The sequence below is a fragment of the Pelodiscus sinensis genome, chromosome 14, assembly GCF_052426305.1.
Source record: "Pelodiscus sinensis isolate ZL-2025 chromosome 14, ASM5242630v1, whole genome shotgun sequence".
Taxonomy (NCBI): Eukaryota; Metazoa; Chordata; order Testudines; family Trionychidae; genus Pelodiscus; species Pelodiscus sinensis.
The window spans coordinates 19084044-19111630 of record NC_143065.1 but is presented as its reverse complement, the minus strand read 5'-3'; the positions used below and the strand labels follow the sequence as shown (position 1 = coordinate 19111630).

The following is a 27587-nucleotide window of genomic DNA, read 5'->3' as shown; positions in this document are numbered from 1 at the left end:
GTTTGGTGACTGCATTGTTCTATCTACAATCTCTTATAAACATTTAAATCCTACCTTTTATGCTTAATTAAATCACTTGTTTATGAATAAACCCAGTAAGTAATTGTTACCTGGTGGGGACAAGAAGTCTGTACATATCTCCCTGTGCTCTGAGAAACAGGGTGAACAGGAGCTTACCTTGTATAAGACTTTCTATAGAGTAATTTGGATTTATCTGGGGTTCAGGTCCCACTGAGGCCATGCAAGTCCCTTTGGCTGAGCCTTCCCAATACTAGGTTGAGCTCAGAGTCTGTATTATACTGCGAAGGGCTGTGACCCCATATCTGCATCAGTGCTGGAGACAGCTATAGGGCCTGGCTCAACAGAGTTGAGAAGTGCCCAGGAGGGCAGGAAGCTCGGTTTGGTGTCAAATGACAGTTTCAAGGGGGTCTCTGTGACCAAACCCATCGCAAGGAGAATATTTTTCTTCACTATTTCCAATTCCTTCCAACCTTATTTATATTACAGAGACCTGGATGCTTTCAGTATTTGCATCCCTTATTTGTCATTGGATTGCCCTATGCACATTTTCAGTTCCCACTCTTGAGGCAATATAAGGAATCAGATTCTTCAAGAAACAAGGGAAATCTTAGGCTCTGAGCCCCCAACTAGCTGCATGCAGTCTGACACTGTGCCCCTACGGAGACCCACTGGTTTCAGTGGTTTGTCCCCATCAAGCCAGTTTCAGGGCTTCAATTTGCAGGCAGTGATACCACACATATCCCACCTGGATATATATACTGTGGCATCTGCATCACTGGTCAGCTTATTTTGGCCTAAACTGCAGAATTTTCCAACTGAGTGGTAAAAAAGACCAGGAAAAATAACAGGCATCCAAAAACTTCACAGAAGAGCTCATTATTGTGAGAGAAATCAGCTGCCTTAAAACTCTGTCCTCCTCCCCCAACCTTCCCAGAAAAGGGCATGGAAGCAGTAAGTTAAGCAACAGCTTTGCGGATGTGGTATATGACTTCAACCTTACATAACAGGATAAGAGGGAAAACCAGAAGTCCTTCATATCATTTTGAAAAAGCCAAGAGACATCATCAGAAATTTAGAGACCAGGGAAAGAGGCCAAGGATAACAGTTAGTTTCATAACTCACATTAAAGGAAGCCCAAACCAAGGAAAAGTAAGAAGTTGAATTTCATCAGAACAAAGCATAGAGAAGTTTGTAGGAACAAAACAGGAGGGCACAAAAGTAAGAGAAAAATGAAAAAGTTCAGAGTAACAGTGTCAGGGTTTGAGCTTGTCACATGTGACAGTAATAGAAGAGAAAAACCTATTAGAATATCAGGCATCTTCAATAGCCCTTTGTGCTCAAACACAGTACAACACCTCCAGCCTCCTCAGCTCTGAAGTCCTTTTAAATACTATTGTAAATTAAATGCATGAACGTGTATCAATGAAACAAACCCTAAAGAAATAAGGATTCATGGATAATGGTGGCAAAAACAGTTAACACTCTTCTGCAATAGGTAGAGTAAATATCTCACAGGATTGGCAACTTTCACTTCCTGGTTTCCCCTTTGAATCCAGCACAGCAGAGGAATGCAAGGACTGCAGTTGTACACTGCCACTGTGTGAATAAGACATGTGGAGAAGGCCCTTTGAACCCTACCTGGAAAAAGCAAAGTATAACAAATGAGGCCACATATGGGATAGTACGCACCTTTCTGCCCTCTTTATTACTGAAGTGCCAATACCATGGCAATGATGTGAGCAAAGTTAGTGAAAACTGCTCCTTTTCCAGCTCTACTAGACTGAAATTCTGATTGTGTTTTGATGCAACAAAGTACTAATATTTTATACTTTATAGATTGCTCCATTAAGGTCCATTGCTTATTAATGGAGCAATCTATGAAGCAGAACCCAAAGCTAGTGGTTCAGTCTTCATGAAATTTTGCATGAATGTGAATTAGAGCTGATTGGAGATCAACAATTCATCTCATGACAACTTCCAAGTTGTTGACATTCATTTTCCTGTCCCATTGGATGACTTCATTAAACAGGTTTGGGTCAAAATGTCTTTTTTTTTTTAAAGGGAAGGTTTTCAATGTAGGTCCCTTCCCCTCCAAAAGTTGCTAGAGCGCTCCCCATGAACCTCTGAAACCTTCCTGTCAAAAACCTTATCAGTAAAATTATCACTAGGTCTCTGTGAAATGTTTCAGCTTTAATATATTTTATCAACAGTTCAGATCCACTCTAACATAGATACAAGTAGGGTTGCCAGATAGTCCCCCAAAAAATACCGGACACGCAGTATTTTGGTCAAGGAAAAAAAAAAACCATGAGTCCCAGCTGGGAGGCGGGGCCGTGATTTGCACTGGGAGCCTGTGATTGCGCAGAAGCCTGGTGGGGGCGGAGTCCCAGACACTCCCTCCACCCCAACCAGGCTTCTGCGCAATCACAGGCTCCTAGCGCCGATCATGACCCTGCCTTCCAGCCACTCCCCCCGCCCACACCAGGCTTCCGTCCAGTGCGCAGCCGGAAAAATCAGAGAATACCAGACATTGCACATGTTCTGTATTCTCTGATTTTTTTTTTAAACCGGACAAAGAGCACAAATACCAGACTGTCCGGTAGAATACTGGACACCTGGCAACCCTAGATACAACAGAATAAACTGTAGCACAGGAAAAATAGCAGTCCTTTTCAATGAAGTTTGTGCTTCTAAAGGCTTTGAGCATTTCTAAACATGTCTTGGTATATGTCTTCCTTTCATTGACGCCAAACTGTCTGTATGTACATACTGTGTAGAGGATATTGTCAGAGATGAATGATAAAACTTCTAGTAAAACTACGCATTTTGTACCCCACACAGTAAACTGCCCTACATTCTCCTGTAGATGTCAGATACATAAGATAATGCAGCAGTGATGAGGCAGTATGGTATGACTGGAGCAGGCTGGGCTTATGTTGCTCTGCTTCCCATGATTCCTGCTGCTGGGGGTGAGTGTGGGGGGAGGTCCAAACCCTGATGCTGGCAATGCCCCAGACCAGTGTTTCTCAACCAGTAGTACCAGTACCCTTAGGGGTACTCGAGAGAAGTCTGGGGGGTATGTCAACACAACTGAAATTTGGAGAACTGAATTTTTGCTTTAAGTTTTACAGCATTTTATTATTTTTGTACTTTTTACACCCCAAAATTTCGTTACCTGCCCAGCTACGATTAAGTTGTTTAAACAAATGTGTTGCTATGGTAGAAAAAAAAAAAGTGTGTGTCTGAAAATTGTAGGTCCTGGGGGTACTTATAACTTTTTTAAAGGGGTACTTTATAAAAAAAAAAAAAAAAAAAGGTTGAGAAATACTGCCCCAGACCATTCAACTGTGGGGCCTGCAGCAGCTGCCCCAATCTGTCCTATGGATGGGACAGCTCTGAGCACAGGCCTCAGGAGTTTTTCCAAACACACACAGGGAAACATTGGCTATCATGTGACAAGTACAGAAAGACACTGTCTCATAACACCAACTCACAGGATTAGGAGAAGGCAAAAATATTATTCCCTAAAACTGCAGCTGTGTGTGTCAGCTTCACTACAGAATTTCTGTCTAGAATATTCCCAGACCCAATCCTGATGAGCTTCCTGTTCAAATTGAAAAGAAAAATACCCACATGACCATCAACAGAGCACCAAGTACATGGACTGTCATCTTAGGAGCCTCCAAGGTTTCCCTAACAGACACAGACCCTTGCCAAAGGAAGAAAAACTGAAGTCTGACCCCTCTCACATCAACATAGTTCACTCCCTAAGGAGCTAAGAGAAAAGGAAGGGAGAAAAAACAAGCCCTCTCATTTCCTTATGCCACAAAAGCCACTGCAAAAAACAAAAGGAGTGGGTAAATAGATAACCAGTGCTTTAGATATTTATAGGAATTAAACTTTTTTTTAGGGAGTGTTAGTATGATCCTAGAAGTGAAAAAAAAAAAATCAATATATACGCTGCATTAGAAGAGATCTGGCAGAGCCAATGACAACAAAGACTATGGCCATCAATAGTATATCAGGTGTCAAACAGGCAGATTAGCTATCTGTCTCTTAGAAGATACCTAGCAGATCACTCTGGCAATTTCTCCATACAGAAATTATTATTTACCGTATTTTCCGGCGTATAAGACGACTTTTGATGTTAAAAAACATCCCCCAAAAATCGGGGGTCGTCTTATACGCCAGGTATACAGCTTTGCAAAGCCGCGGAGGGGCTCCGGCGGCGGGGCAGCCCAGGCGTGTCGGGGCTGTCCCGCTGCCGGGGCGTCCTCAGAGGCTTTGCTCCTGGTGTCTCTGGTCTGCTGGAGATGGTCCCCAGCAGACCAGAAGCACCGGGAGCAAAGCCGAAGCGGCGGCGGGGTGCCGCGCTTCTGAGGCTTTGCTCTGGCAAAGCCTCAGAGGCGCGGGACCCTGCCGCTGCTGCGGCTTTGCTCCCGGTGCCTCTGGTCTGCTGGGGACCGTCTCCAGCAGACCAGGGACACCGGGAGCAAAGCCAGGGAGGCGGAGGGGCGCTGGGGTATAAGACTAAACCCTATCTTTTAACTAAAAAATTAGGGGGTCGTCTTATACGCCCAGTAGCCTTATACGCCGGAAAATACGGTAGTCCATAAAGATACCATAAATTAGAATACAAAATGTGACTATAAATAAAGCTATCAGATGTATTTGACACACTCATGACCAGGACAAATGATAAATATGCAAAACAGTTGGGGAATATGGACATTTCGTTTTATTTGATCCACCTCTTTTCCTTGCATTTTTGATAGTTGCCTATTTTTTCAGCAGCATAAAAATCTGTTCCTTAGTGGTTACAGTGGGTTTTTGTTAGAATATTACCCACCCCTCACTCCCCCGCAAAAAACAAACTGCTCATTAGGTGCATTATTTGCTAGCATGGACCTGCTTCTACAGGATATTGAATGCCCCCAGCAGCTCTCTTATTTTTGATACAAGATGTGTGCCTTAATGTCAGGTTTTCATACTTGATTTTGCTTTATCCCTTCTAGTTATGCTCCTTTATCCCTTCTAGTTATGCTCCTATGTCAGTTTCATTTATTACAAACAAAACAAAAACTGCTAATTGAGAGATCCTTAAAACTGTGGGGTATGAGTTGATGAGCTAAGACACAGTTTTGGAAAACAAAAGTATCCTGTGTCATGTTAATAATATTTTGCCCTGAGATTTATCAAACACCCAAGTTATTGAGCCTGCAATCAAGGTCATTGTGACAAACTGGGAAATATTTTTTATTATTTTTATGAATAATGCACATGCCTTTATATGTTTCCTTATAAATGGCTTACTTGCTATGGAGCTAAATCAAAAGGGGTTGCTAGAGCAAGCAAAAAAGACAAAATCAAATCACATAGATAAGAGCCCTTGATGGAATAATGGGGAAGTTGATTATAGGGACTATTCCCCCATTCATGTTAAGAGTGGTTTACTCTTGCTAAGCCTAAACTCAAAGGTGAAAATTAAAGTATTACAGAACCCCAGCCTAAGGAAAGGAGTACTAGTGAGTTAAAAGAAGCCATTCAGGGAATGAAAGGGCAGGGCAGGTTTCTGTTAGTACTATATATCTGGAACTTAAACCTGGAAATAATCAGAATTCCTGCTAAGTATTATGTTAAATTCAGAAACATTTTTCTGGGATGTTTAACACATCTAGTATGAAACAGGACATACTTATTCACTCTAGACAAGAGTCAGTCTGTAGGTAATGGTCAGTAACTTGTTTTCTTCAATAGGTTATCAGCCTGTAACAGAAGAGCAAAGAATACTTTCTAATCCTTTTAAAGGGATCACAGCAAGAACATCAGTGTGCTCTTGTACAAGAATTTAAATTGGTTTGCCTCTCTAGAGAGTCACTGCAACTTCTGTTTGTTTAACTCCACATTTAAATGGTGCATTAGCATTTGCTATACACTTTATTATAGGAGTGAACTCTGCCAAAACTTTTGGATTATTCCCTAGCAAAAAGAATATTTGAATGATTATTCTGGTATAGTCAGTTTTCTAAAGCCATGAAAAAGATATTGATAGGACTGTAATGGAGACATTGGTTAAGTTGGCTGAGCTATCCTGTAGAAGTCTTCCATTCATACCAGCCTCTTCTAATGGTTAATTTCATTTTACCCCTCCTTTGGGCAGGATCCTATATTCTGATGTGAACTATCCTTTACTGAAGGGACTGATCACACTTGAATAGAAGTTCTGGTACTCCACGCTTCAATATTTTATTCTCTTGTTAAATCTACCTAGCGAGGTAGCCTAAGCAACTTCTCCTATTAGATTATTCCATTATCTAACTGGCAAATTAGTAATTTATCTAGTATTTGTCTAGAATACACTTCCTCCCTGCCCCATCTCTCAGGATGGTGTTGTTCAAGAAAGCAGGATGAAAAATGTGGACTGAAAAGAAAAATGGCGATTGATTTTCCTTTAGTGTATTGCTTATGGTTTTTCCAGTACCAGTTATCTCAGGCAGTTTGGTCTTTAGTTAACATACATCTCCCTAGCTATAAGCTGATAGAGCAGATGCCATTGCTTGTCATGTGATGGTCACTTTTCATAAAGAGTTCTTTCTTGATTTTGAAAAAACTGCATGGAGGCATTACAGAGGCTGTTTATCTTTTCCTACATTCAGAACATTACATGCCAAACAGACTTCCTGCGCTGCCCCACCCCGTCCCAAAGATTAATTTCCCACTAATATCTTTTATTCAGAATTTACCTACATTGCGTTCAAGAAAGTTGCTCTGCTCTTTTATCAGAGGGGTAACTGTGTTAATCTGAATCTGCAAAAGCGGCGAGGAGTCCTGTGGCACCTTACAGACTAACCGAAGTGTTAGAGCATAAGCTTTCGTGGGCATGCATCTGACAAAGTGGGTCTTTGCCCACAAAAGCTTATGCTCTAACACTTCGGTTAGTCTATAAGGTGCCACAGGACTCCTCGCCGCTTTTGCAGATTCAGATTAACACAGTTACCCCTCTGATAAAAGAGCAAAGCAACTTTCTTGAACGCAAAGACCCACTTCGTCAGATGCATGCCCACGAAAGCTTATGCTCCAACACTTCGGTTAGTCTATAAGGTGCCATAGTTCTCCTCACCGCTTCTTCTCTTTTAGACATACCTAAGTGCTGTCTAATTCAGAAGTTTGGTAATGTGCACATGTACAGCCTCACCACTTTCCAGAGAAAATGTACTAAATTACTTATAAAAAAATAGTTGCCAATGATTAAAGTAATGTAACTAAGATATCTTAATTTAGTGAATCTACATTAAAGCATCTCAAAGGCAATGTTCAACTCAAGAAAAATTCAGATCATTACTGTACAATCAAGATTAGCAAAGTCCACATTAATAAAAATCAGAACTTAATTTCTTATTACCATAACTTTAATAGTAAGGTATTAACATCAATTAAATGGAACTTGTGTTACAAAATGCAAATAGATATGAAAGAAGCCATTTAGATATGGAGGTCTACCCACAAATCACGAGAGAAACAGTATATAGAAGATTCTTCAACAAATGGATTTTGTCTGCTTCATCAGACCATTAAAATAAATGCTGTCTTTCATAGCCTGTATAAAGCATTCACAAAAACTACATATTAAAGCCTAGGCCCCAGACCTGTACTTGATGTAAGTAGACTGATCCATATAAGCACATGCAAAGTCCCAGGGACATCAGCAGCTTCTGATGGACAGAAAAGTCTATGCATGTGGAACCAATTGTGCAACTGGGACTGAAGTCAGGGAAAATGTATGGCAATAAACATACTTATCTCTCCCTCTCTTTTATATGTGTACTAATATACACATGCAGGCTATATTTAAATCTAATAATTCATAAAATTCTTAAACAGGTCTATAAGCAGTGCAGAATCGTAGTTCCTATTTCTGAAGTTTCAAAATATAAAAGTTTTATTAAGCATTTAATGAAAGCTACTTCAGCACAGCTCCACTGCCAGTAATGGAACTATGCCAATATATGCCAGCTGAGAATCAAGCCAGAGAATTTCAAATATATTTTGCTCAATTCTTAAAACAGCCATTTGGTATCCAATCCTGCTCCTATTTAAGGTCAATAGCTGGCCCATGTTTTATTAGTAGGAGTCAAGTTATTTGAGAAGAGTGCATTATTCCTATGACACTTTTTAAAATACACTATTGGTGATGAAGTCAGTAGTTTTACTTCAAGTAAATGTGACATAGAAATTCTTTCTGCAGAATTATCTCTTTTCTTTAAGAGACTAGTTCTGTTTTTTTCACTTGAATTCATTTCCTTGATTTGTCTTTGATTTTTTTCTTTATTTTTCTATCAAATGCTAGAGAAGAGTTTATTTAAGGTTTTTTAACTGGGAGGAAACTTCCTTAACTTTTGTTGGTTGCCCATTTTAATGGATTAGAAAATTGGATCACAATCATTTACAGCTTGATTCCCTTCCTAATGACACCATTAACTACTTATCTTGAGTAATTTTCTACAGTAGGAGTGGGGAACCTTTTTTGGGTTGGGAGGGGCTGCTGACCCACAGAAAAATCAGTGGGAGGGGGGGCACACAAGTGAAAAGCAATAAAAAACAAAAAAACCACCAAAATAAGTCCTCACTGACGTGGCCCCTAACAGAGGAGAAAAATACTCCTCACATAGTAGAGCCTTGGGGGGTCCAGGCTAGTAGATTTTGTGTGCTGCAGCCCCCCGTGGGCCTGGAGCACCATCATGGGCTCCACAATACTGGGGGGGTGGAACCCCAAGCCTAGGGGCCAGATCCAAATAGGGTTGCCAGATGTCCAGTATTGACCCGGACAGTCCAGTATTTTCGCCTCCTGTCCGGTAAAAAAATTCAGAAAATACCAGACACCTAAAATGTCTGGTATCTTCTGGGGTTTTTCCCTCTGCCAGGAGGTGAAAATACAGGACACCTGGCAAACCTACACACAATCAGCAACCGGGCCCAGACTCCCCACCGGGGCTTGTCTTACGGCTGAATAGAAAAATAAAATGGCCACCGGCAAAAAGCCTCTACTGAAAGGGGCCATGCTGATTTTTTTTTTTTTTTTTGCTTAACTGCTGTCCTTTATTTTATTTTATTTTTTGCTCAACAACTTTGGTCTCCCCCTTTCCCCCCCAACAGAATTTCCCCCCCCCCCCTTTTTTGGGAGGGGAGGAGGGGTGTTTGGTATTTTTGGTTAAACCATCTGGCAAGCCTAGATCCAAACAAGCTGGGGATCACATCCAGCCCCCAAGCCTGAGATTCCACACCCCTGTTCTAGAGTTTTTAAAAGTTATTTGTTCTCAGCAGAATTGTATAAAAGTTTGATTAGTTAAAGTGCTCTGAGAAACTCAGAGAATGATAAACTGAATACATGTTGGAAAATGGGCAAGTTCACCAATACCATATTGAAGTAGTAACAAAGTGTGTGTGTGGGAGGGGGGAATAGCTAGTATGATAGTACTGAAATACAAGGAGGGCCGGGAGAAGGAAATAAATCCCAAAATGAGAAAGAATTTTTAAAAATAATTTAAGCTAACTAGAATGGGCTACAAAACTGATTTTCAAACAGACTATTTAGCACCCACTTTAAAATTATTCAGACATTACATCAAAAAGACAATCAGCACTTGAAATGATAACAGCAAAATCTATACAGGGAAAATGATTATAAGGAGTCTGACTGAGAAATGGTGTTTACAGGGAGTTTGGTTCCAGGATATTTTACCTAATACTGTTTTGAACAAGGTAGTTTTTTATAAGACAACAATATACAAATGCCAACAAAGAAAAAACTGTTCATGTATCTGCTAATGAGGTTTGGGCCTCATTCTTGTAAGTGTAATAAACTAAGAAAGGGACAGAACAGAAGGGTAATGAGCCAGAGAGATGGTTCATCCAAGGCAAAAATGTACAGAACTTAATATTTTAGACAATTACATTTGCAATAGATATACTGCACTGAAATTTAAACTATCCAATTTTTTTTTTCAAAACCTGGGGTTATCCTTTGGGCTGAGGTCTATTACGGCAAGGTACAAAATCCCATATGATGACTCCATCACAGATATATTCGCCATCATAAAACTGTCTTAAAATCCAGTTGCATGTTATACAATTTACCATCCTTGTTCTTTTGATCACTTGCATTTTAATTACGTGCAAGAGATGACAACTTTGTAGGATGCATAGTTTAAAAATCAACCCACAAAGAGAAGCAGCTTATGACGTTTTAAACGTAAAACTACACTCTTACCAGCAGAGATGATAGAAAGAGACCACTAGTCTTTCTAAATAGACTATTTCATACACAAAGATCCTGCATTAGGAGCCGCTAACAGACTCTTGTGGGCATGGAATTTCATTGATGTGCATTGCTCTACATAGGTACAAAAGTTTAGCCCCATGGCTCTTGATTCAGGTTCAGGGCCCAAAACTAGATTTCTTCTTGCTGTAAATTGTTTTATCCTGCATAATGCAATTTAGCTATAAAAACGTCAATTAAATATACAGCACAAATATAGTTTTACCATTATAATGGAAATGTATACTAGATGATCTTTAAAAATAGTTATTTCAGATTTGTTTTATATGTATAGGTCAGTAATTATTTGCATAATATTTGCTAATGTATTTTTACATAGAGATTTAGGAAATTATAGTCTGTCTATTGGCCAAAAATTCTACTCAATTCCACTGAATAAATACTTAATCTGTATTTATCCAATGACTGACCCAGTTGTAATACAGAATATCACCCTATTATTTCAGCAATTTGAGAAATGTTTTTCAGGAGAAAGCATACTCTTATATAAAATAAGCTTTCCTACCTCTAAAAAGATTTTAATACTGCTTTCAGAGAAACTCTCTACAGTCTGCAACACTGATGAACTACACAACCTGTTTCTAAAATTTACCTGTCAGGGTTTTTGTTTGTTTGTTTGTTTGTTTGTTTTTGACACAAACATTTACAATCACCAAATACGATTATCACTGAAACAAAAAAGCCACTTTACTCAGCAAGACAAAAGAGTCACCTTTTCTTTAACTACTAACAAAAGATAGAGCAACACATTCTACATAAGACCATATACTGACTGCACTTTCACCTCAAGAACATGAGGATTTAGTACTACTGATTAAGTCTATATCAAAGATGAAATAAAATTGTTTAAATCATCTTGTATTTTAACAAGGAAAGACATTTAAAAAACATAGCATTTAGATTCACATCAGCACCAGAAAGCAACACAGTAAAATATGTATGTAAATCATTAAGCAAGAAAAGGAGTTCACATACCTGAGGTTAACACAAAATATATCTGTAGTTTTCCAGATCTACTTTAATTACAAGTTTCCCAGTGCTGATACAGTTTGAATTTCTTGAACACCACATCCAGGCAAAAAAAGTCAGTTTTCATCTATAACAGATATCAAAGAGGGTGGGAAGAGTGAACACGTAATTTAAAAAAGCTGGTTTAGAAATACAACTCTAAAAATCACCATTTGCACTCAGAGGATATGCTGCCTGTACAGTAACATATAACATCACAATCTACCTAATTACTTTCAGCTGTTCGTCATGTGGTCTTGCTGACTGATCAAGTGACTTCTTTCCCTCCTTTCACAAGTCTAGCAATCCAGTTAACTAGCCCATCCTTTACCAAGTACGAATGTACCAAACCTTTGCTTAAACCAGGGAGAAAGTCTGAATGTGTGTAGCTAACAGACTGTTTTTCATTTTATTTTTTTAAAATAAAACAAGCTACAAAAAGATTGGTTGCCTATTACTGTGAAGTTTGGTCTTTTTATTTTTTGTATTTTTACAAATATTTATAAATGTCATCAGGCAGCATCAAGCAAAAGCTCCTCAAATGTAATGAGCAACATCAGTTTCAAGCATGCTGAGTCTACAGCTTTCTTTACAACTGATCATAACAAAAACAAACAACTTCGTTAAAGAGAGACAGGGAAATTTTCAGGTTAAGAGAACTTTAATAAGTGTTTAACCAATCCAACAATGAGCATCAGATGGACAGGCCCCTCCCCTCACAGAGTACCACTGCAATCATTTCTGCATGGGTACAGGAATTTACGTACCTAGAGTTGTTGCACGACTGGGGTATTAACCATTAACTAAATATTTTTCTTATAATCTTTTTATAGTTAAAATGGGATTAGAAGCATTTCATCAGTATTGAAAATTTGCTGAGTGTCCATGATTTACTTCCATTCTTCCCATACAAAACACATAATACTAAGCATGATAGCCTAGTACATACAGATGTCAAGTATCAGAGGGGTAGCCGTGTTAGTCTGAATCTGCAAAAGCGACGAGGAGTCCTGTGGCACCTTATAGACTAACTGAAGTGTAGGAGCATAAGCTTTCGTGGGTCTTTGCCCACGAAAGATTATGCTCCTACACTTCAGTTAGTCTATAAGGTGCCACAGGACTCCTCGTCGTTTTTACATACAGATGTTTCCTCCTCACAAAATAATGTTGCAGATTACATAGAGAACTATACTCTGTAGTCCCATTTTACTACAGTTTTCTGACTTAAAACTAAAAACTTTAGTTAGCAGTGTTGCAGTTCTATTATAGATGTAACCTCTTCTATGGGAAGAGGAACTGAGGATTACAGTGGATGAAGCTGGGTATGAGTCAACAGTGTGCCCTTGCAGCCAAGAAGGCGAATGGCATATTGGGGTGCATAAGGAGGAGCATTTCCAGCAGATCTAGAGAAGTTATTATTCCCCTTTTATTCAGCACTGGTGAGGCCACAACTGGAGTATTGCGTCCAGTTCTGGGTCCCCCAGGGTGGAAAGGATGTGGACACATTGGAAAGGGTCCAGCGGAGGGCAACCAAAATGATCAGGGAGCTGAAGCACATGGCCTATGAGGAGAGGCTGAGGGATTTGGGCTTATTTAGTCTACGGAAGAGAAGAGTGAGGGGAGACTTTATAGCAGCCTTCAACTTCCTGAAGGGAATTTCCGAAGAGGAAGGGAGGTTCTCGGTAGCCACAGATGGCAGAACAAGGAGCAATGGTCTCAAGTTCCAGTGTGGGAGCTTTAGGTTGGGTTTCACGAGGAGTAATGGTAGTTCGGAATAGGAAGCCTAGTCCGAACTACCTAGTCCGTGCCGCGTGTAGCCGCGCGGCACGGAGTCCGCACTAGCGGACATTTAAAAATGGCGGCGCCCAGCGAGATGCAAATGAAGCCCGGGAAATTCAAATCCCGGGCTTCATTTGCAACTCCGGTTGCCTACATTACCACCCTAGTTCGAACTAGGGTAGTAGTGTAGACATACCCTCACACATAAATTCCATGCTCAGTGCTGGCATCATTGTACACATGCCTGCAGCATTGTGTCACTGGCAAATTAGTATACAGCGATTGCCAAAACCCTACCTATACTGTCCCTTTACATTAGCTCAGTCAGAATGACAAGTTTAAAAGTAGCAGGGTAGTGGTAACACTGCAATTTTTTATTGCAAGCAAGGGAGCCGACAGGCTTGCCAGGCCTCTGAGTAAGCTAGGGGGGAGGCATCTTTGCGTTCTTGGAAGGGGCGAGGCCTCTGGTGGAATGGGCATGGTTGGAGGCAGCCAGCCCTCAGCCCTGCCTAGAGCACACTGCACTGGCCAGCCCAGTCAGCTCTAAAAGCCGTTTGCCAGTGATTTAAAGGGCCAGAGGTGCTGGCTGCTGTCACTCCATGATCCCTGGACCCTTTAGAATTGCTGGGCCCCTGGGCAACTGCACCATTTGGCCCCACATATACCCTTCAGCAAGCCTGTGAACAGTGGGAAGCTAAACAGGAAAATTAAGACAAAGCTATAGGGCAGGGGTGGGCAATAATTTTTGGTGGGGGGCCACTCCAAGATTTTGGAAAGTGGTCAATGGCCACACTTTCCTGTGGAAGAGGTGCGGGATCTAGGATGGAGGTTCTGTGCAGAAAGGCGCACGGGGTAAGGGTGCAGGAGATGGTGTGAGGTCTGAGAGGGAGTTTGGGAGAAGGAGGGGGTTGCAGGAGAGGATTCTGGCCTGGGAGAGGGGCTCTAGGAGAGGGTGCAAAGTCTGGGAGGGAATTGTGACCTGGGAGAAGGGGAAAATCAGGGTGCAGACTGCAGAGGGTTTGGGCGGTGACCTGGGGCAGGGGAATGGGGTATAGGGTTGGGAGGGAGTATGGGTACAGGAGAGGATTCTGCCTGGGAGATGGGGGAGGGATGGGGGGTACAGGGTCTGGGAGGGAGTTGTGACCTGGGGCACGGAAGTGCAGAGGGTTTGTATGGTGACGTGGGGGAAGGAGTTGGGGTGTGGGAGGAGCAGGGGTGTCAGAGGCAGGCTTTGGCTGGGAGGTGCTTACCTAAGTGTCTCCCAGTCAGCAGCCCTGCAGCACCCCCAAGGCAGGCTGGTCTCCCTTATTGCTGCAGCCCCAGACTGCATGAAAATTCAGGCTGCTCCCTCCATGTGGCTCAGCTGCAGGAGCAGGGAGAGGCTTGCACTGCCCCATCCCTGAGGCCAATCTGGCAGCTCCTACTGGCTGGTTGTTTCCAGCCAATAGGAGTTGAGGATTGGGCTGAGGAAGTGGAGATGTCACAAAGTCTCCCCCTCCTTCACAGCAGAGAGGCAGCATATAAGCCCTGTACTTGAAACAGTAGCTGCTGCATGCCTGAGGATCCTGGCAGAGGGGTCTGTGGACCGAATCTGGTGGCTTGGTGGGCCAGATCTGGCCTGAGAGAGGTATCTTGCTCACCCCTGCTTTCGGATATAAACCTAGAGGGGATCAGGACCCAAGAAGAGATTCCCATGAATTTATGCGAACTGAAATCATCAAAATTTTCCACAGCTCTATAGGATCCTCAGAATCACTAACAGGCATATATTGAAGTGATTTTTTTTAAAAGGTCCTAACTGATTATAGACACTTAAACCACATCTTCTCCAACAGATGCCTGATTATCTTTATCTTCACTCCCTTTCTTCAGTTTCTTCGAGGCGCTCTCATTTTTCAGCTATAGAAGACTTCCAAGTTTGTTCTCTGACTTCATTACTTAAAGCAGGGTGAGTAAAACATCCCATGGTGTAGAGGGCCAACCTGCACTATTTATGGTCTTCTGCACCATTTATTCATATCCATTCCAGATGGAGCAGCCAGGCAATAAGATTTCCCCATTCCTTCCATCCCCAAATAGATCAGCATGGAGGCAGGTTAGGTCAGCATACTGTGGAGCCACAATTACAGAGATCCAGTAGTTTTAACTCTTTGAATAAATAGAGCAGAGACTTATTTAAGGTAGGATGGCTTCTAGCAAATAAAAAAAGCATTATGGTTGGCATCATAAGTCTCCATTTGTACAATATTTTTAAGATACAAAGAACTAGGAACTGACTGAAGAGATGTCTGAGGTATTAGCTACAGGCTTGACACCCCTAGTCCCGCACCCTGGAGGCCTGACCAGATCTGAAGGAGGAAGCCTGCTGTCACGCCTCACCCGCGTGGGTCTATTCCGTGTTGCTCCAAAACGATTTGGGGCGATGCGCTGGCCGCTGCCGGCAGGGTGGGGTCCGGGCCCTCCCTCACTCCCAGACCCCGGCCCATGGCCTTAACACCAGGAGTACAACTCCCGGTGGAAGCAGGTGGGGGCTTGCCCCTAAACTCGCCTGCTCATGGGCTCCACGACCCTCCCTGGGCCTGGTGACCCCATTGGTGACGGGCTCAATTCCTCCTCTACCCCGGCGGGATCGGCCTGGGCTCTCCGCCCTCTGGCTCCCCCTCGACCTCAGGTACCTGCTTGTCCTTGCCTTCCGCATCCTCCTCCCCCTTGCTCATCCAGCCCCTTTTGTCCTGCCCCTAGCCATCTTCCCTTGCTTCCGCGTGCCAGGTGTCCCCCTTCCCCGGCGCACCAGTAATGTCATCACCGAGCGCCACTGCGCGGCATCTTCCCTGCTCTCGGGCCGGCCGGCCGCAGCCCTCCCCAGTCTCCGCCCTTCCTGGGGGCTGTCCGGAGGTGGGTCCCCCGGGTCGCCGGGGCTGAACCCGCAGCTCCTGCAGCCGCGGACGATCCTTCTGCCCGCGGCTGGTGACGGGGTTGCTCCACCCCGTCACACCTGCCCTGGGCTGCCAGGCCCCGCAGGGCTCCACCACTTCTAGGCTACTGGGCTCCCAACTCCATGGCCAGCATGGGCCACTGGATTCCCAGATCCACTTTCTGCTGCTCCCAGGGCTCTCTGGTACAGGGGATTTCTGGTCCAGCAACATCCCATGGTCCTGTCTGACCACAGATGTTTCTAGACCAGAGATCTGGACCAGAGAGGTTCAACCTGTATTAGCTTTGAAAAGTCATGGAAGAGGAGCAAGGATTCCAGAAGAATGGAAAAGAGCAAATATAATGTCCATCTATTAAAAAAAAAGGGAAATAAAGACAAACCAAGGAATTACAGATCAATCAGGATTTGAATATCTTTTATAGCTAATAATTTCTGGCCCCAAACTGTTACTGTCTTCTTCCTTACTACTTTGGTGCAGATGTATCAAGAAATGCACTTGTACAAAGTAGCTCAAACCACACAGTCTTATTGGCTTCTTCTCATGGTTTCACAGAATTTACTTCTGTAGATTTTATAATTTCAGAACTAAACAGTAAGAAATCACTAATTCCAGGAGGAAGTGAACAGTCTGATAAAATGGTTAATCTAATGAAGTCTTGGGCATCACAAACAGGACTAGATATTAACTATAGGCCCATCCTAAAGAAGACAAAAAATAAAAATTACACAGCCAAACTTTTTACAGCACTTTACAGAGGCCCACAAAGAGCCTTCTAAAAGTGGGTAAACAATATTATCTACATTGTAAAAATGGGGAAACACAGGGCCTATCTAACACTACCCACCGGATCAATGGGCATCAAACAATCCAGCAAGGGTCAATTCATTGTGTCTTGTATACATGTGATAAACTGACTACTGGACACTTTCCTGTTGATCCTGGTACTCCACCACACTGAGAAGATTAAGTAGAGTTGAAGGGAGTGAATCTGCCATCGACTCACCACTGTAAGTAGATAAACAAAGCACTGTGGGCCCACCAGTGGCTTCCCTGGGTTGTCCCGCGATCCAACTTTAAAAGCCACTATATATTTTGTAAAGTATGACTTGTGAACTATCATTTGAATATTCAGTCTTCTGGATATTATTATCCTGTTAAAATATGTGACACAACAATGGATGCAAATTATGAGATGTTGCTATACAAATGTTACTAAACTATGTTCTGGTGCTAGAGCATGCCCACAGACTTACTGTTCAGACATAAAGAGCTGACCACAGGTATTAAACTATTAGCTGCTTAACCAGCCATTCTCCAAGGAGAAAAAGAAATTTACATTTTATCCCAGGACTATTAAAATCTCATGTACACAGGGGACTGTTATACATCCCAGCAGGGGGTAATCCTGAAAGAGAAAAGGAGGAGGATATAAGACAAGAACATAAGAATGGCCGTACTGGGTCAGACCAAAGGTTCATCTAGCCCAGTAGCCTGTCTGCCGACAGTGGCCAGCACCAGGTGCCCCAGAGAGGGTGGACCGAAGACAATGATCAAGCAATTTGTCTCCTGACATCCTTCTCCAGCCTCTGACAAACAGAGGCCAGGGACACCACTTCTATCCTCTGGCTAATAGCCTTTTATGGACCCAACCTCCATGAAATTATCTAGCTTCTCTTTAAACTCTGTTATAGTCCTAGCCTTCACAGCCTCCTCTGGCAAGGAGTTCCACAGGCTGACTACATGCTGTGTGAAGAAGAACTTCCTTTTATTACTTTTAAACCTGCTACACATTAATTTCATTTGGTGTCCTCTAGGTCTTCTATTATGGGAACTAATAAATAACTTGTCTTTATCCGCCCTCTCCACACCACTCATGATTTTATAAACCTCTATCATATCCCCCCTCAGTCTCCTCTTTTCTAAACTGAAAAGTCCCAGTCGTTTTAACCTCTCTTCATATGGGACCCGTTCCAAAACCCTAATCATTTTTGTTGCCCTTTTCTGAACCCCTTCCAAGGCCAAAATATCTTGATAAGAGACTGTGACCTCCACATCTCCCCACTTTTCCTCCCATCTCTCTGTTTATAACATAGATGAACACCTGCAGGTCTCTAAAATGGGGGAATGGATCCTGGCTGAAATGAAATCCAGTCAGTTGCAGCTTACGGAGAGAGAGACATTTTGCTTTTACATTCATTTAGGTATTAATTTGTGTTTTTATTTCTTCTGTAACCAATTCTGACTTCTATTCATTATCACTTGTAATCACTTAAAATCCATCTGTAGTTAATAAACTTGTATTATTTAGTGTATTTGGATTAAAGTATTTGAGGCACACTATGTAGGATGACAAGACTGATTCATAATCATTACCCAGTGCTTGAATGAAGGATTTACTAAGAGCTTAAACCATCCAGGAGGTACTGAGCAAGCAAAATGCACATTTCTGGGGAACATGGCTGAGACTGAAGAACATGTGGGTATTGCCAAGAATGTAATTCATTAATGGCTGGGAAAGCATTCATCCCTGGATTACAAAATTAAGGGGGTAAAGCTATTCAACAGTCCAGATTGTCCCATTGGGAATGTCACAGAGGGTCAGAACCAGAATCAGAGGCTCTAAAAATCACCAAGTCAAGTGTCAAGACAGAGTTAGAGCCAGGAATCCAAGCCACAGGTCAGAACTGTATTACCTGGAGTCAAGGAAAACAGTAGCAGGGCTGGGTATGAGACAAGAATGAGGATAGGACAGGGCTGAAATAAGGGACTACTGAGACTGAAGTATGGCAGAGAAGTAGGATTTCCAATGCTATATTTCAAAAAGAGACTGCTTTCTTAGCATCCCACCTCTCCTCCTGGAATTATCATTAATAAATAAGCAGAACTCACCTACATTTACCCAGGCCAGGGTATTTTTGCTGTTTGTTGCAGAACTCAGCAACTCCTCATTTTGTTGTACAGAATGAAGAAATAAGGGACAACTCTTATAATGAGGTACTATTGGCAGCCCTACAAAAGTGGAATTGAAACATGGTAGGGACAGAGATTAATGCAGCCACAATCAAATGCTTTGAGTAGGCAGTGCCCTGCTGTTGCCCTGCAGAGCAGGCGTGCTGATTTGTTTAGCCAACTTGGGGAAAGAGGGTGTGTAACCAAACAGACAACTCAGTTGGAGGTCCAGATGTGCTCATTATATTATGAGGGGGTTAAACTGGCAGATAAGCAACCCACCTGCAGCCACTTACATATGACAGGCACAGGGAGGTCAAACAACTTGCCCAAAGTCTTTCAGTGAGTCAGTAATAAGACCAAGGCTTTGCAGCCTCAAATTAGATCATACTTCCTCTGTCTCTTTTTTTAAAAACATCTTGTCCCTGATCAGGGTTTGGCCCTTCCAAAACAGCCATTGAAAATATTTTATTCTGTGACTCAACTACCTAATATAAGACAGGCCAATTGGTTAATAATGTTTATTAAATTCACTCTGGATTTTTTTTAATCTTAGGATCTCCTTTCGGTTTTGTGAGGGGAGCTTGTGCAGACCTCCACTGGCTCCTTCAGCAATGCCAACCAAGGATGTAATATGGTAGTCAATTAACCAATTAACAGATAAGCAAAAGCTTATAGGTTAATGCTATAGAACACATGCATTTCCCCCCTCCTCCTGCCAGTACATTTTTTAGCATGCTGGCTAGCAGCCTTGCTCAGTCCTGGCTTGCACTGGGTCCAGGACCTGCCCTCACTGCAGCTCTGCATTTAAAGTGTATTAGGAGCCAAGGCAGTCAGGCAGCCCAGCTCAGTTTTGGCTCACACCAAGTCCAGGAGCTCAGACTTGCCCCTGGATAGGGGCTGCTGTCACCCCCTTGCTGATCCATGAGGAGAGCTGGTTTTTAAACTGGTTCCCCTCGCAGACCAGCTCCTGCCTGGCACCACACGCTGCTGCCTCTGATAAAGAAGCAGCAGCACAGTGTGGCAGGGGGCTCCTCAGGAATGGCACTGGAGCGCACTGGCTACCAGCCCCGTGCCTGCAGACTATAGAATAGTCGAGTAACTGATAAGAATTCATGAGGTTAATCGACTATTCAGTTAACCAATATTTAACATCCCTAATGCCAACACAATTAGACTGGGGACAATTTAACACCAGAGTAAGCTAGAGGATTTATTGAAGCTCTGCTTCTGTAAATGTTGCTAGAGGAACTAAGAGATAGTAAAAGAACAAGCAATAACCTCTTTGGTATGCTGAAATTAGCTCTCTGTGGTGGTTACTCACAATGATTATGTTCAATCTATTTGTCTGAAAGGGTCTCAATCACTGTTCCTTGTCAGCTTGCACTTATGCAACTGTTCAGGAGAAATCTGAATGCCACAAAGCTGATTAGCAGAGTGCCCACATCTAGGTTTGTGTTTCTACTTGTGGTGCACATTTTCACGTATATTGGTATATATAACAAAATGTATTCTGTACATAGATGGAAAAGATTAGAGGGAACATTAGTCTCAATAAAAGATGTAGAAGGATTTCAACCTCTACAGCACTCTAATATGTTTTCCCTTTAAAAAAAGGCAGGGCAATAGGAATAGTTAAAAATTTTCTTTCCTTCCAGTAAAAACCAAGAAGCAGTTTTTAAAAAGATACAGACTAACATGGCTACCCGTCTGAGACTTCCTTCTAGTAGTTTACTTCAGGTAATAAATTACTTCCTAACTTTTCTGCTACCAGCCAAGCATCTCTACTGTTTTTCCAGAGCCAAATCTATAAAAAAATAGAAAGACTTTGCTATAAAAAGGGTACAATTAGAATTAGGGAATTCTGTTTTCACATTAAGTTACAGAGAACTAAAACCAACTTAAAGGCAAATGGTCAAAGTATTTGAAAGTATTGGGGAAAAAAGCAGCATGCAGTTCAATGAAACAAGAAAAGCAATTAATAAGAACCTGAAACTGTCGAAATATACTGGAAAGTCAAAAACTAAGAATCGAATTGTACTGCAGTAGTCTGAGAGGTTTTTATGGAGAGGAATTTGAAGCGACAATTCTACAGCCAAATTCTTACTATATTTTCCTACTATTTGAATCAAGCTCTTTTGACAAGATAATCTTAGTACTTGTAATTTGTGATCTCAGCTGAACTCACTGGAAAGCTGTTAATAACTTTAATAAGGAGCCAAGAATTATTTTTCTACTTTGCACAGCCCTAGGAATTTACAAGGTGAGTTGGAGAAGTCCAAAGGACACTTTCTCTGCTTGAAGCATTCTTAAACCCAAGTACCAGGAAGATGGTGAAAGAGGGTTGAAACAAACTATTTGGATACCAGAATACTAGAACTGGAAGGGACCTTGAGAGGTCATCAAGTCCAGACCCCTGCCGTCATGGCAGGACCAACCACCATCTATATCATCTCTGATAAGAGTCTATCCAACCTGCTCTTAAATATCTCTAGTGATGGAGATTCCACAACCTCCCTAGGCAATTTATTCCAGTGTTTAACCATCCTGCCAGTTAGAAAGTTTTTCCTAATGTTCAAAATAAACCTCCTTTGCTGCAATTTAAGCCATTGCTTCTTCTCCTATCCTCAGATGTTAAGAAGAATATCTTTTCTCCCTCCTTCTTGTAACACCCTTTAGGTACTTGAAAACTGCTATCATGTCCCCTCTCGGTCTTCTCTTCTCTAAATTAAACAAACCTAATTCTTTCAGTCTTCCCTTTTAGGTCATGTTTTCTAGACCTTTAATCAGTTTTGTTGCTCTTCTCTGGACCTTCTCCAATTTTTCTACTTCTTTCTTGAAATGTGGTGCCCAGAAATGGACACAGTACTCTAACTGAGGCTTAGTAAGTGCAGAGTAGGGCTGAATTATTTCCTCATGTATTGATCACAACACTCCTGTTAATGCACTCCAGAATCATGTTTGCTTTTTTTGCAACAGTGTCACACTATAGACTCATATTTAGCATGTGGTCCACTATGACCCCTAGATCCCTTTCTGCAGTACTCCTTCCTAGATAGTAGCTTCCCATTCTGTATGTGTGAAACTGAGGGTACGTCTAGACTACCGGGTTTTGTCGACAGAAGTTTTGTCGACAGTATCTGTCGACAAAACTTCTGTCGACAAAGAGAGTCCAGACACATTGAGTTCTGTCGACAAAGCAAGCTGCTTTGTCGACAGAACCCTGTAGTCTAGACGCAACCCTACAGGCAATAACACCTTCTGGCGACAGAACTCTCTCGACAGAAGGTGTTATGCCTCGTAAAATGAGGTTTACCAGCGTCGACAAAACTGCTGAGTTCTGTCGACATTATGTCGACAGAACTCAGTGGTAGTGTAGACGCTGGTATAGTTTTGTCGACAAAAGTCCACTTATGTCGACAACACTCAGTAGTCTAGACACACCCTGACTGTTCCTTCCTACATGCAGTATTTTGCATTTGTCCTTATTAAACTTAATGAAATATTGTGTTGATAAATCTGCATCTTTTCCGGAAAAAAGGTTTTGACCAAAATATTTTGCCCAGGACTCCAGAGTTCTCATCACAACTCTGTTAAGGTACATCTACACTGTACCCGTAGGTTGAAATAAGATTCGCAATTTTAGTTCTGCAAATTGCACATCTTATTTTGATCTAATTTCAAAATAAAGCACTATTCCGACAAGTCCCCTAACCCTCATGGAACAAGGGTTACAGGAATGCTGGAATAGCACGTCCATTATTTCTAAATCTATTTTGAAATAACAGGCATGTTTAAAGATGCAGGATAGCTATTTCAGGATACTTCTGGTATCATGAAATAGTGCCGCTGTCTAGATGTAGTCTTATTGACTTGCAATGTGGCCTTACTCCCAATATTTTGCCCCCTTGCCCTCACTTTCTCCATCTGTAGAAAGGTTGTAGGGCCTAAAGGTTAGAACAGGGGAGGGACTGGGAGTTAAGACTCCTGGGTTCTCTCACTGAATCCCTTCCCCCATTTCTTGCGGGGCAGGAGTCGGAGGGGGGGGGCAAAAGTCATATCCACATGAAAGGGAAAAAATTAAAGTCATGGTGAGTCACACATTATAATTCATGGAAGGCCTATATCTGCTCAGTCAAGTGTTAAATAACTTTCAATGTATAGGATGTTCAGTTTTTTATCTTGAACTTTTTCTAGATAACATCCAGCAGCATGCCACGTAATCTGATGCAGGAAGAGGTGTGGGAGGGGGATGTTAAAAAAAGGTTGAAGTGGGTTCCAGCTCTTTGTAGCGTAGAAGTAGAAAAATATTTTATTCAAAAAAATTCTACAATAGAATGAAAACAAAGTGTAGTCAGAGATTAGAATCCAGAATCACTAGAACATTAATTGCAAGAGTGTGTGGGTGGGAGGGAGATTGTGGGGTTCTTTTCAACGCAAGACATGGTCACTAAAATAAATGAATGATTGTTATTTTACCAAATCAATCATGAGCTGAAAATATGTCAAACCAAGCATGAAGACTAATCAACATGAAAGAGGATAAGACTAGTGTTTACATATACCAGTTTGACTCATGTAGGTCTGCACCCTAGCAATCACAAAACTGATGTTTATTTTTCTGCACTTTCAATGCCATTCAAAAGAAAGAAACTAGTTGTGAAAAATGCAAGATGGAACACAACAGATAAGATGAAATGAATGGTAATGTGCAGGCTATAACTGTGCTGTGAGTGGGACATCTGTTGGTTTCGCTTTTTCTGAGCACACATTTTGGGCCCATTTTTATCCAAATATTTAAGCTAGTAAGGTTTAAAGATAGCAAGCCCCCCAAGTTCTTGAAAGAGGCTTTAAAAACAACTAAACCAACAACTTTATCTGATGCCTCTGCTTTCAATATCAGAAGAGTTAGAAATCCACTATTTTAAAGAGATCTGAGATCCTTATCAGTATGGCAAAATGGACTGATGAGTAAGTGCATTTTTAATCTCAGAGACCACAGTTTACAGGAAACTGTGATAGTAATGAAAAGAAAGAATAACTAACTATATCACAGTTTCCTTAGGAAGAAGAATTTTGATATATTGTATGATACCGTGAAAAACTACAATGCTGTTTCTAAAGTTGCTTGGATATTTTTCTCTGGATTTAAGCTCAACAAGTCACATGATTCTTCTTTGCTCTGGCTGATCTGGTCTAGCACTGTAAAAGAACAGATATATTGCCTTTTTAAAATGATCTTAAGATTCAAAGACCAATAAAATTAAATAAAAAGTTCCCAATTCAAAGGGCACACATATTAAGCTTCTTTACAGTTACACATAATAGGACAGAATTCCCTAAGTCAAAGCTGCAAGACACTGAATACTTTCGGAATCACTGGAGGTTGAATGTGTTCAGCACTCTATGGAATCAGGCTCCAAACCTTCTGTGCAAACTGTCCAGGTTGAAAAACACAATGTATTTTAAGAACTAATTATAATTAGTTTTCTGTTGCACGGGTAGGTCAAATTAACTTCACAGCAGTTTGCTGTGGTGGGGCCAGGAGCCCCGTTGGCAGGGCAGCAGGGCAGTGGTCTGCCACAGCAAAGTTGGGAGTTCCACAGGCAGTGGGGCTGGTGGCAGGTGGGAGAGTCAGCTGGGAGGCTAGGCCAGGAACAGAGCTGAGCTGGGAGGCTGGTTGCAGGAGGGCCAGAAATGACCTCTGTTGTTCAGGCAAAATCCCACATTTGGGACCACTCAGGTTCCAAGAGTGCTGCACCAGGAACGTCCAACCTGTAATGATGTTTAGTAGCCAAGGAACACTTCAAAAGCAATGTGGCTCACTCACCAACTTTAGTCTAGTTCCTGTTACCATTGAAGTCAGGGGATGTCTGGCTATCAACTTCAAAAGGAGTAGAATCAGGCTCTTAACATGTAGTGTTTAAACTAGGAGAGTGATGACATTCTCCCCTTATGTCCCTCTTCTTTTCCATTCTGGCTCCAATGCTAGTTCAAGTATGGTAACCAAATATAGGCCCACAATTCAAGCCCTGCATTAGCAAACCACCAAATCTGAGCACTGCTACAAAAGCATGTCAGTAAGGATATGCAAGCCCTTTCATTTTCGGTTTAAGCTGATTTTTACTGAAAAAAAATCCAGGTTTTAAAAAAGTGCTTTTCATTTTTTCCAATTGTGATTATTTTGTATCATTTAAAAATATTTTTTACTAGAAAAATGCATGAGATATGTATTATAACAGATTAGTCTGTGTGTCTGTGCAAAGCCACTATTAAAGTAAGACTATGTATTAGTCTAGAAAATACACACAATATAAACAGATATGCACTCAAACTCTGAAGTATAGAAGGCCCCTGACTTGCGACTGCCCAAATTACGCCCCCCCCCCCCGCACTTACAAGAATTTTTGTAAGCGTGGAAGGGGCCGAAAACCCCTGACTTATGTCCTCAGCCTGCATTTGAGATGGCGCTTATCGTAAATAAGGGTTCAAGTTACAATGCCCCCGACTTGCGACGCTTCCCCCGGAACCAATCATGTCACAAGTCGGAGGCCTCCTGTACATACGTCTGAACATATTGTTGAATCTCACACCCATCATGTACACATTTCAAGCTGCTAGCAGATTTTACTTTTTTGCTTTAAAGATTTTACACACTAAAATGGGAAGAAACAAATCTGTATAAGGATACATTTTAGAACATGGTGAAGTATTTGAAAGTTAAAAAAAAACAGAAACGGGTGATGTTGAATATATGTACTGGAAATGGTGTAGCACCAATGCTGACATTCAGAATAACCAGATTAAAGAACATTTGCAGAACAAACACCACTTATGACTAAAACAAGGTAAAAATAGAAACAAGAATACACTGGAATCAGCATTCATTAAAGCACAGCAGAAAGAGCTAGGTCAACACAATGTAGTAAGTGAATTTGTAGGTGCCCTCTGTTTTTCAGGGCAGACAGTAGGCCTTGCTGATGGTCTGTTGGAGGACTTTAAATAAAATTTCAGTACAACTTCAAAATCCTTTCCAAATACAATCAATTTGACCAAGAAATATTTGGAGAATGATGTTGCTCTGACCAACAAAATTAAAGAGATTAGCTGGAAATAGAGTTAACTAGCTGGAGTTACCCGGCGTTGCTCGGGACAGTTGACATAACTGAGGTGAGGAGCCTGAGGAGAGGGAGGGAGAAAGGAGCTGCGTGCCTGCTGCCAGCGCACGAGCCCACCCTCTGCTTCCTTGTCCCTCCACAGGCCTTAATGACTGTCCCCGCCGCTTCCCCTGGGAAGCCACTTCTCCCTGCACTGCCAAGCTCCGTGCAGCCCTGGGGAGAGGCGTCTATCTCTCATCTCTTCCCTCCCACAGTACCTTGAAATCTTCTCTATCCCATGCAAAGTCTGGTTGCGGTAGCTCTTATAGTGTCCAAGTTATTAGTGCACAAACATATAAACATTCTCCTTTATATATTACACTACCTGGAGTTACCCAGTCCCGCTCCCCGCTGACCAATTCACATTCCTTCCCGCCCCCGCCAGCCCTGCTTCCTGCTGGCCGGTTCTCCTCCTCTCGATCTCCCCCGGCCAGCCCTGCTGCCCTCCCCCCTGCCCAGCTCTGCTTCCCGCCGGCCACCCCCCCGATCTCCCCGACCAGCTCTGCTTCCCACCGGCCACCCCTCTCCAAATCTCCTCCAGCCAGTCCTGCTGCCCCAGTCTTCCCTCCCCCCTGACCGCCACCAGCCCTGCTTCCTGGTCGCCCCCCTTCCTCCCGGCCAGCCCTGCTCCCCTCACGGCCGGTTCCTGCCCCCTCCACTCCCATCAAGTGTGGCTGTTTTTTTTTTTTTTTTTAAGACTACCTGGTAACTGTAGCCACAGGGGGCAGGGCAGATGCCCGAGCCGTTGCGCGCGTCGGGGTGGGGCGAGTCCCTGACAGCACTTTGGGGCTACAGGCAGCGGGCACGTGACTTAAGGTAGGTGGGGCTACCCTGCAATGCAGCATGGCGGGCTTTTTTTTTTTTTTTTTTTTTTTTTTTTTACAGGTTGAGATCGGGCCCAATCAGGTCCAAAAGTACCTTAAAACCTTCTCCTGGAGGAAAGGTTATCCCATGCAAAGTTTGGTTACAGTAGGTCTTGTAGTGTCCAAGTTATTAGCGCACAAACATACAAACATTCTCCTTTATATATTAGATTCTTTGATTTGACAAATTGCCAGATGTTCTCAACTGCTCTACATTGGTGATTTTGATTTCATTTTTTATATTTGTGTGGAGAAGCTTATAATAATTTTGGTAGATTTGAAATTTGTAAAATCAGATTGTGTAAGTTAAGCTTTAGGTGAATGTACACCAAAGATGGATCTGGCAACAAAGAATTCTGACTCAGTTTCTTACTGTTTGAATTTCACACAAAATGTAAAGCTGAACGAAAAACCTGAATTGCTTTGTTTTGTCTTGCCCAGTTCACTGTCTCTCATGTAACAGGTGTTCCCAAATGGTTGATTTGAAAAACTCTGTAGTAGCTGCTAGAACAAGTTTCAAGCATTCAAGTAAAACAAA

General features: G+C 42.2%; 1 protein-coding gene and 1 long non-coding RNA gene across 4 annotated transcripts in view; one reads left to right on the top strand and one right to left on the bottom strand.

Annotated features, from left to right (window-relative positions):
• The window catches only part of RAB27A (RAB27A, member RAS oncogene family), an 86699-nt gene that overhangs the window by 36064 nt on the left and 23048 nt on the right, over positions 1-27587 (bottom strand). For 2 of the 3 annotated variants that reach the window (XM_006112761.5, XM_025178258.3), the window contains exon 2: positions 11333-11453. The exons of the other annotated variant lie outside the window; for it this stretch is intronic. The gene's annotated coding sequence lies outside the window, so the exon portion shown is untranslated. The remainder of the gene's footprint in view (positions 1-11332; positions 11454-27587) is intronic. 3 annotated transcript variants of the gene reach the window in all.
• Positions 14648-27587, top strand: part of LOC112543662 (uncharacterized) — a 34527-nt gene continuing 21587 nt past the window's right edge. Inside the window, exons 1-2 of the long non-coding RNA XR_003086875.3 lie at positions 14648-14771; positions 15017-15092. This is a non-coding gene — a long non-coding RNA (uncharacterized LOC112543662). The remainder of the gene's footprint in view (positions 14772-15016; positions 15093-27587) is intronic.